The 9402-nt window shown below is 34.5% G+C and overlaps 1 long non-coding RNA gene across 19 annotated transcripts; it reads right to left on the bottom strand.

The window, feature by feature from the left end:
• Positions 1-510: 510 nt before the first annotated feature.
• On the bottom strand, positions 511-7491 carry LOC107858521. 19 transcript variants are annotated; one of them, XR_007051962.1, is made up of 11 exons: positions 7306-7477; positions 6605-6652; positions 5501-5576; positions 5323-5370; positions 3810-4083; positions 3632-3719; positions 3397-3525; positions 3037-3163; positions 2582-2862; positions 2251-2492; positions 511-1155 (listed from the first exon to the last, which is right to left on the bottom strand). It is a non-coding gene; the product is annotated as an uncharacterized LOC107858521 (long non-coding RNA). The 19 variants fall into 19 exon arrangements; XR_007051955.1 differs by lacking the exons at positions 511-1155; positions 6605-6652 and adding an exon at positions 2017-2163 and having other exon boundaries at positions 7306-7444; XR_001671057.2 differs by lacking the exon at positions 511-1155 and having other exon boundaries at positions 2017-2492; positions 7302-7443.
• Between the last annotated feature and the right edge of the window lie 1911 nt (positions 7492-9402).

Below are 9402 nucleotides of genomic sequence, written 5' to 3'. Positions count from 1 at the left end.
ATATATATATATATATATATATATATATAAGTAGAATTTTTGTTGCAACAAAAATTCGATTTCTTTTTATTTTTATGTTAGTTACTACTTCTTCTATTTTATAAGTATTTCTTATCGGTTAAATCAAAAATCAAATCGTTATGGATTAAAAACCGATAACTAATATAACTACATTTATTATAAGTATGTGTCATAATTTTTTTAGTATTTGTTTTGTTAATATTGTTTCAAATATCTACTTCGATATTTAGTTATTTTTTTAATTACAATAACCCATATGATACATATAATTAAGATTAAAAAATTGAAGGAGTTTCATAGGAATGGAAACTAGAGTTTTAGATTGAATTAATAAATCGATGATTTTTTTTTTAGATTAATAAACAAAATTTTTACAAAATTAATAAACGGATGAAATTTTTATTTCATAAACTAACTAATAAACTGAAGTTTTACAAAATTAATAAACAAAGGAATTTTTTTTAGATTGGAAGTAATGGGGGAAGAGGCATAATAAATAGGGAGAGGGATAATTGAATTTTTTGAAAAAATTGAAGGAAAATGAATTTTTTCATTTTTTTATCATTAAAAATATTGATTTGACATAAAAAATACCTCCATCACGCGATATGGAAAAGAGTTCTGCTTCTAACTTTTCTAAATGTACCGCTTCTTGTGTATCCGTTTCTTCTATGGTGACTTTTGTTTTTCCTTTTTCTAGAATGGTTAATCTTTGTTCTAGATCATTTAATCGAGTCTCTAGTGTAGACACCCTTAGGTTTAAAATTTGATTGCTCGTAAAACATTTTACCACATCAGCGTAAAGGGGTTACGCGACATACCAAAAAAACAAGTTTGGGGGTACTTAGGACTAGTCAGAGTTCAGGGGGTAATCGATAATTCTCTCTTCGAGATATAACAAGAAAACACATTTCAAGAAACAACATTTCTTTCCGGAATTTTCCCAAACAACATCCTGAAATCCATCGTCTCTACACATTTTGCGTAATAATTCCAAAGTATTCGCAATGAAAACATCACAATCAAAACAACAGAGATTTTAATGACACCAAAATCAAGAAATAATAGTCAGTCACAATCAACTCCAACTCTATTTTCAACTCCGGACCAAACGGGGCCATGACCAAACGGGGCCTAGGTAGAGAAGTAGTCAGAAAACACAAAAAGACTAAGAAAAAACAAACAAAAAAGTAGATGAAGGAAAAATAGGGAAAAGCAGCAAAAAGGAAAATTCAAATGAAGGCAAAACAAACATCAGCAAAACTAATTTGAAGATCTATAAGTTGCTTTGTGTGAATTGTGAAGTATGGGAGTAAGCTCTGTCTAGTTAGCTTTCAACAGACATCAACAAAATCACTTTACATATCGAAATGCATGAGCTAACAAATAGTTTATAAGACACTAAGTACTTATCACAGAGAATAAATGATGTATTTGATTTCTGCACCTTCTCTAAACCTTTCCAATACCAAGTTTAAAATAAGAATATATATAGCTTGTGTTGCACTGATTAGAATTATATTCCCTTAGGCTTGTCACTTGTGGGTTATGCATTTACATTTTCTATAAGTTCAGTTGGCTATCAATGTCTGAAGACACAAAAACATAAGATTTCACAGGTTTTCTATTTCAGAGGCTAATTGTTCATAGTCTTCTACTGGTGAGATGGAATTGCTGGGCCCTAACTATCAGTGTCAAATCTGAATTGCATGATAACGACCATGTTTATTTCAATGTCCATAAATTTCTACAAAGTTAGACATCTTAATTACAGATAACGCACAAGTACTACTAATACTCTGACAACCATTAGAAAAACATTTAGATACCTTAATTGCAGATAACGCACAAGTACTACTAATACCCTGACAACCATTAGAAAAACATTTAGATACGGATAAAGGTGAAGACAAAACAAAGATCAGACACGCTAGTCACTCGGAATATTTAGATAAAAAGTGCAGAAACTCACCAGCAGCAAAAACTAAGCCATTGTTGTAAAAATTCAAAATTACCATTAAAACACAGAACTAAAAAAAGAATATATTTCAAGTCTTATGCTTTGGTTAGACATCTCAAGATAATTTGCAGCCAAATGTTGTTGTTTTCAACTATTACAGCTTCAACTTGGTAGAGCAGGCCCTAAAAAGGATGGGGGCTACTGCGTTGATAATGAGGTAAAGATATATATATATATATATTGGAAAGATGAAAGACTGGATGAGATACCTTTCAGTCTTCCTTTGTCATAATCTGTTTGAGCTTACGTTTACTGCTTTCTGGTAGCTGGTGCAGCGGTCGGCATTGGTGGATTGTTAGCGATGTCTTTATCGATGATTGACATGATGAACAATTTCACTGAAGATGTATCTTGATTTTTTGCGTACGGTCTCTCCAAGCCTCTTTACTTGGAGAGTAAATATCTTCCCGCGCAATTTGTGTTGCACAGGTAAGAGTGGTAACAATTGATTCTGAGAAAAGAAAGAAAACAATGAAAGACAGTTTTTTTAAAATATGAATTAAAAGATTACAATACACTGTTTTGTAAACAATAGTTCACCTTGGTGAAAGGTATGTCATAAATTTCGGCTGCAGTGAGACGTAGGAGCTCTTCTCCAATTTTTTCTGAAATTGTTGCTATTGTAGAACCAGTATCATCTCGAATGGTAACGTCAAATTGGCAAAAATAATTTATTTCACCACTTGTACATGTTGATCATTATGAATTCGTAAGTAGATATTTGGTAAAATGAAGAAATATATATACCTAGATTTAAGATGTGTTGGTCGACGATAGATTGTGCAATAGAATTTTATCAGCGACCAGTTCCTTAGAAAGTGCTGCAAGTTGCTTGCAGTCAGGGCAGAGTAAAATGCAAAACCGTTGATTCTCATTGGGTATTAACAACTTAACTTGGACATAAAATATTTGGCCCTTGGCAAGTGTGTGAAAAGGTAAATTTTATTAAAAGTTCAAGTAATAAAGTAAATTGAGGAGTTGAATAATGAATATACCGAAGGTGATTCATGGATATTGGCAATAAGTATGATGTGTTCTTCAAATGGAACAAACAGAAGAAAGCCTGTAGCTGTTGTGCTTTTTGTTGTGTATGAGTTAAGTAGTGGTTCCATTTCGTTCGCCCTACATGTAAGTTAAAATATTAAGAGTTTATTTTTGTGTGGGTATATTTATTCATAATAAGAGGTGCATCTTGAATACCATGTCTTTAGTTCGACAACTTGTGAATATGGGGGATTGATATGGATCGTTCTACCAAATCAATTCGCCAAGCCAACATGTAGTTGAATAGTTTGTGTTAATTTGAATACTATACGCTTTAGTAGGGAGAAATTTTAAAAATGTGTATGATTTACCTGAAGATGAAGACAATTTTGGTTTGCCCACTTTTTTGGCAAGGATTGCTGGAAAATCTTTAAATTGTTTCACATGTGTGAAAAGTTTATTTCCGTAGAGGTCTATGAATTCCCCCAAAGTGTCAGCTCCTGTGCAAATGTTAAAAACATAATCAGCCAATAAATGTGAGTAAATGAAAAAAAAAAGAAATTTGCGATTTACTAATGGAGCAACTGAAAGGAGAAGAGAACTTACTGATGATCGATTATAATGAACCCTTGGATTCGGCTTCCATTTGAGGTATATGATGGACGGCTGCCGTTTATGACAATGGCAAGAATATCTTACAACAAATTAAGAGCTGGTTAGAGCAATTATGAAAAATGAGTAATAATGTATGGCACGTATAGTAAAGGTATATGCTGAAAGGTACCAAATTCAGAGCCCTGATAATCAAAACTATCAAATGGTGCAACATTTAGCTTTGTTGGTGGCAGTAATGGCTGTTCAGGGGGTGTAACCATTTCTATTGGTTCGACAATTGTGCTTCGATCGATCATCCAGGTGAAATCATGAAGAGGAATTCCAGATATCTTGGTTGATTCTCGCACATTTGCCATTGACACCAAATATTTTTGGAAAGGAACAAATATGTCTTCATAGTGTGTGATATCTATACCGAAGATGATAGCTTCTATTTGAGTTTCCTGTGGAGAAATTGATAAAGTAAGTAAATAATCAGTGTTGTATTTTTGAGATTTTGATCAGTAAAAAAACAAAGGGAAGCAGCAATATAGTAAGAAGATAATAATAAATAATAGAAGTGAGGTACAAGCAAAGTGTGCAGTCAAGAATAGTGCAGCTAAAAGTTTCAAGTATGGAAAGCAATGGGATGGGAGGGAAGGTCCTAAAATAGTAGGAAAAACCCCAACAGAAGCTGCAGCAACAGTTGTTGAAGATTATGGGCTCCTATTATCAATATACATGAATTTGTTACAAAATTTTACCCAATGCTCTCTGACCAGTAATAAACCAGCAAATATAGTTACATTTTCTTTCTGTTTATTAATTAAACTTATATAAACTGAAATTGAATAGATTATTAGAGATTATTCACATTAAAATATTAGTAGGCAGACTCTTTTCCTTCAGATCGTATTACTATTACTGGAGCAGAGTGTAGAAGGAACAAAGTGATAAACTCATATATGGTGTTTAAGGAACATGATTTTGTTGAATCTTGCTGAGGTTTGAAGCAATGTCGGATTGGTGATACCTTTTTCTTTTCTTTCAGCTAGTAAAACTCTGATTATCTCCTGATTATTTGCGAGATCTTGTAATGTATAATTATGAAACTTCTATATCCATTGGCTTCTACAGATGCATTCCAGTCTAAAGCTCTTACAAAACTTTGTTAATCAATTTGACATAGGTGGTGCAATATCAAAGCTCCTCTAGGCTCGGTCATGTATTATAAATTGACTATCACTTGAAAATTATATAAAAAATATTTTAAATTGCTAAGTGTAATGAAAAATGCCTCTTCATCTTGTAATATCAGGAGCTGATATTTTTTGTTTCCGTCTCTGTTTGTTCGACAATGACCTTTATCTATTACCTGGATCTTACAAGTCCAGTCTATGATGCTTGAGGTGATTTTGTTGATATTTAGTCTTTCTGCCATGTCTAGAAACTGAAGTTGAAATATATAAATGCAAAAACATAAACCAAAATCATTAACAAAGGAAGAATTATATGAGAGAGAAGAATATAAGGTTAAATAAAGTACAATATCTTATATATCTGTGAAAAGTGTAAGGTAATTTTAAGGTAATTTTAAGAAAAAGCTTTTTCAATAATTTCATCATACTTCACCAAAAACTCAAGATAGAAAAAGTTGATGTCCAGAAAAAAAGAAAATCAGAATGAAGGGCTTAAAAACATACCTCTAGCTAGAACTATGAAACGAATAACTGCAGATTGTTAAGTTCACACTGCAAGCGAAAATAATTTCAAAAGGTTACCACTAAATATGCAAATTCTAACACCGTCATATCAAGGAAGCGTTAAAATTTATCAGAATTGAGTAGAACAGTAAGAGACGCAAATCGATAATACATATACCCTGTCAATGTAACCCAGAAGGAAAGTCTTCAGAATTGTTTAGATACTCCTCAGAATTAAATTGATAAATGAGTTCCTTAGTTCAAAAAGCCAAAAGAGAAAAGAGTGACATCAAATAATGCAACTTGGCAATATCATCTCCAAACGGAAAATTAGCATGCCAGTGGAATGTGATAGAATATGTAAATCACTTTGGTTCAGCGAAATCTGAATTATTAAAATATTTAATATGAAGGTCTATCGGAATAGTCTCTCTACTTCTGACCTAGGATAAGGTCTGCTTACAGAAATATTAAATCTAAAATATTAAAATATTTAATATGAAGGTCGAAGGGGAGCCCTAGAGTAGCTGGTAAAGTTGCTGTCATGTGACCAGAAGGTCACGGGTTCAAGCCTTGGAAACAGCCTCTGGCAGAAATGCAAGGTAAGGCTGCGTACGATACATCCTTATGGTGGGCCCTTCCCGGACACCGCACATAGCGGTAGCTTTAGTGCACCGGGCTGCCCTTTTTTTTATTTAATATGAAGGTCTGCTTACTTCTACCTAGTCTATCTTAAATTCCACTTGAGAATAATTCTAAAGAATGCAGATTTTTCCCAAACCTGAAGCAAACTATAAAGTATTCACATAAAGCTTATCTAACAGAAGAACTCTCAACTCTATTCCTATGTATTTCACAAGAGCTTAATCAACTAAAATCACGCACACTTGTAATGCTCATGGGGGATAAAGTAAGTAGATAGTATGATCTAACATCGTTATAGAAGAAGAATTTTTACCATAGAAAGATAAGCACATGTTAGCTAGTTAAGTTGACTGTACCCTAAAGCTTAGCCAACAAAAATGTAGAAGAAATCTACCAATATATGTAGATTATCAACTTGCCGAAAGTTGAAAATGGATTGATATGGGGCATAGTGATTACTGTAGAAGGACAAAAGAGAACGAAAAAATTTTAATAATGAACATACGAAAGTAAATTACTGTAGAAGGACAAAAGAGAACGGAAAAATTTAATAATGAACATACGAAAGTAAATTACTGCTGAGTTAGGATAAGGGAAAATCGGAATTGAGGGCAAAAAGAAACATCGTCAAACATACTTGTCGATCGAATTTCGATAGAGGTAGCTCAAAATCCTGAATGTCAAACTACGAGTTAAAATATTTCATTACATCAGTGTGAGACGGTGAAACTAAAGTTAAAACAAGCAGACAGAGAGAAAATATCAAATTGAAATAAACAGAAGCAGCAACTAAAGTGGAATGAGAGATATACATGGATTTAGATATCAACTGACAAGTTTTACTTTGCATTATTGCTCAAGAAAAAAAACATTTGTTCACTGGACTTTAAAAGCACAAGATTTCTTTCAACACTATGATGTTAACTAATTGATATCAAAACTGCAATTATAAGTTTATAACTGTAGTATCACTTCAGTCATAACACCATTCAAATGGTGAACTTTCAAGTTCTTCACATTCAGCAAATGCCCTCATTTTATAACTAAAGATAAAAGCAAAATTTCCCCAAAATTGAGAACACACACAAAACAAAACCCATAAAAAAGATAGGGTTATTGTATTAACTACTTTATTGATAGCACTCATAAGCAACCCTATGAAATTAATCGGGCTCTGCTATTCTGGCAAGAAACCCCACCTTTGAAGTGCTAAAATAGAGACCAAACAAGATTATATACACCAATTTTCCCCCAATTTAGATAATGAAATCAGGAAAACCCAGAAAATAGCAGCTTGGAAATCTAAAATCAGATAGCAAAAACACAAAACTCACATACTGAAATGCTAAGCGCAGTTCTATTGTAATAGAAAACACAAAATCCACAAAACTTTAGTTGAAATAGGAGCAAGCTAAACAACCGAAGTGTAGAATATGGAAGAAATAATAATATGTGGAAGCACAAATTTATAATTCTTGGAATTACAGGAAAGCATGAGAACATTCTCCTTGTATCTGTAGAAAGAATTGGAATTCAGTGCAGAAATAATTGGAATGATAGTGTGAAAAGACTAAAATGTCCAAACGTTAATGAAAATGGCGAATAAGCACACATGTTGAAATTTTAGCTCACTTCTATTATAGCAGAAATTATTATAATTTATTTATTTTTGTCCGGTCATTCATGGACAGAGGCAATCTATTTGGTGAGGAAATTGGTGGAGCAGTATAGAGAAAGGAAAAGGGACTTACACTTGGTGTTCATTGACCTAGAAAAGACGTATGATAAAGTTTCGAGGGAGGTTCTTTGGAGGTGTTTGGAGGTGAGAGGGGTTCCGATGGCGTACACCAGAGTTATTAAGGACATGTACGATGGAGGGAAGACCAGGGTGAGGACGGCGAGAAAAGACTCAGACCATTTTCCTGTCGAGACAAGGTTGTATCAGGGATCGACTCTTAGTTCGACCCTGTTTGTGATGGTGATGGACGTGTTGACGCGGAGTATTCAAGGCGAGGTGCCTTGGTGTATGCTATTTGCGGATGATGTAGTGTTGATTGATGAGATGCGGAGGGGCGTGAATGACAAATTGGAGGTTTGGAGGCAAACCCTTGAGTCGAAGGGGTTCAGGTTGAGTTGGTTTAAGACGAAGTATTTGGAATGCAAGTTTAGTGACTTGAGGCAGGAGAACGATGTGGTGGTGCGGTTGGACTCCTAAGATGTTTGTAAGAGGGATAGTTTTAAGTATCTTGGTTCTTTGATCCAAGGGAATGGTGAGATTGATGAGGATGTCACCAATCGTATTGGAGTAGGTTGGATGAAATGGAGGCTCGCCTCGGGGGTGCTATGTGATAAGAAAGTGTCCCTTAAGCTTAAAGGTAAATTCTATAAAGTGGCAGTCCGGCCGGCCATATTGTATAGCGCGGAGTGTTGACCAGTCAAGCACTCTCACATCCAAAAAGCGAGGGTGACGGAAATGAGGATGTTGCATTGGATGTGTGGGCTTACTAGAGGGGACAGGATTAGGAATGAGATTATCCAAAAGAAGATGGGAGTGTCGTCGGTGGAGGACAAGATGCGGGAAGAAAGGCTGAGATGGTTTGGATATGTGATGAGGAGGGACGCGGATCCCCCAATGCGTAAGTGTGATAGACTAACGTTGGATGGCTTCAGGAGGAGGAGTAGAGATAGGCCGAAGAAATACTGGAGGGAGGTGATCAGATATGACATGGAGCAGCTTCAACTTACTGAGGACATGACCCTAGATAGGAATGTGTGGAGGTCGCGAATAAGGGTAGAAGGCTAGCGGGAGGGTGTGGGTTGTAGCAAGCCACCAGGAGAGATCTTATGTAGCCGGTTAGTAACCTTAGGCCTGTGTCTATAGGTGTCTATGGCGGAGAGTATGTGTTACTTATACGTGGGTGTCCCTTTCATATTTTCTCAGTTGCTATTTGCTTATTTCGTGTTGCCGTATCTCTCGTATTTTCGTATTGCTCTGATTTACTTTTTATTATTCCTTACTCCTTTTCTGTTATGTAATCCATCTCCTTGTCGCCTATTCTTTATCTTGAGCCGGGGGTCTATCGAAAATAACCTCTCTACTTCTTTAGAGGTAGCGGTATGGACTGCGTACATCTTACCCTCCCCAGACCCCACTTTTGTGAGAACACATTGGGTTTGTTGTTGTTGTTGTAATATTATATTTTATATCTATAATATAATAATATATTAAAAGTATGAAGGTATTTAGAAATATTGTTTGAACTTTTTTCCCTTCGTTAAAAGTCTTTGTTTAAGACAAAACCTTCTTTTCGCTATTTTTTCTAATATTTAAGAGTTGAAAATTAATTAAATATAATTCGTCATAAAAAAATTTCTTATTAGAAGTCATTAGAATTAATGACAATAAATATTCTTTTCGTTAGTTTAAGGAAAGTT

This window comes from Capsicum annuum, chromosome 2 (assembly GCF_002878395.1).
Source record: "Capsicum annuum cultivar UCD-10X-F1 chromosome 2, UCD10Xv1.1, whole genome shotgun sequence".
Taxonomy (NCBI): Eukaryota; Viridiplantae; Streptophyta; class Magnoliopsida; order Solanales; family Solanaceae; genus Capsicum; species Capsicum annuum.
This window is presented reverse-complemented; position numbering and strand designations above follow the sequence as displayed.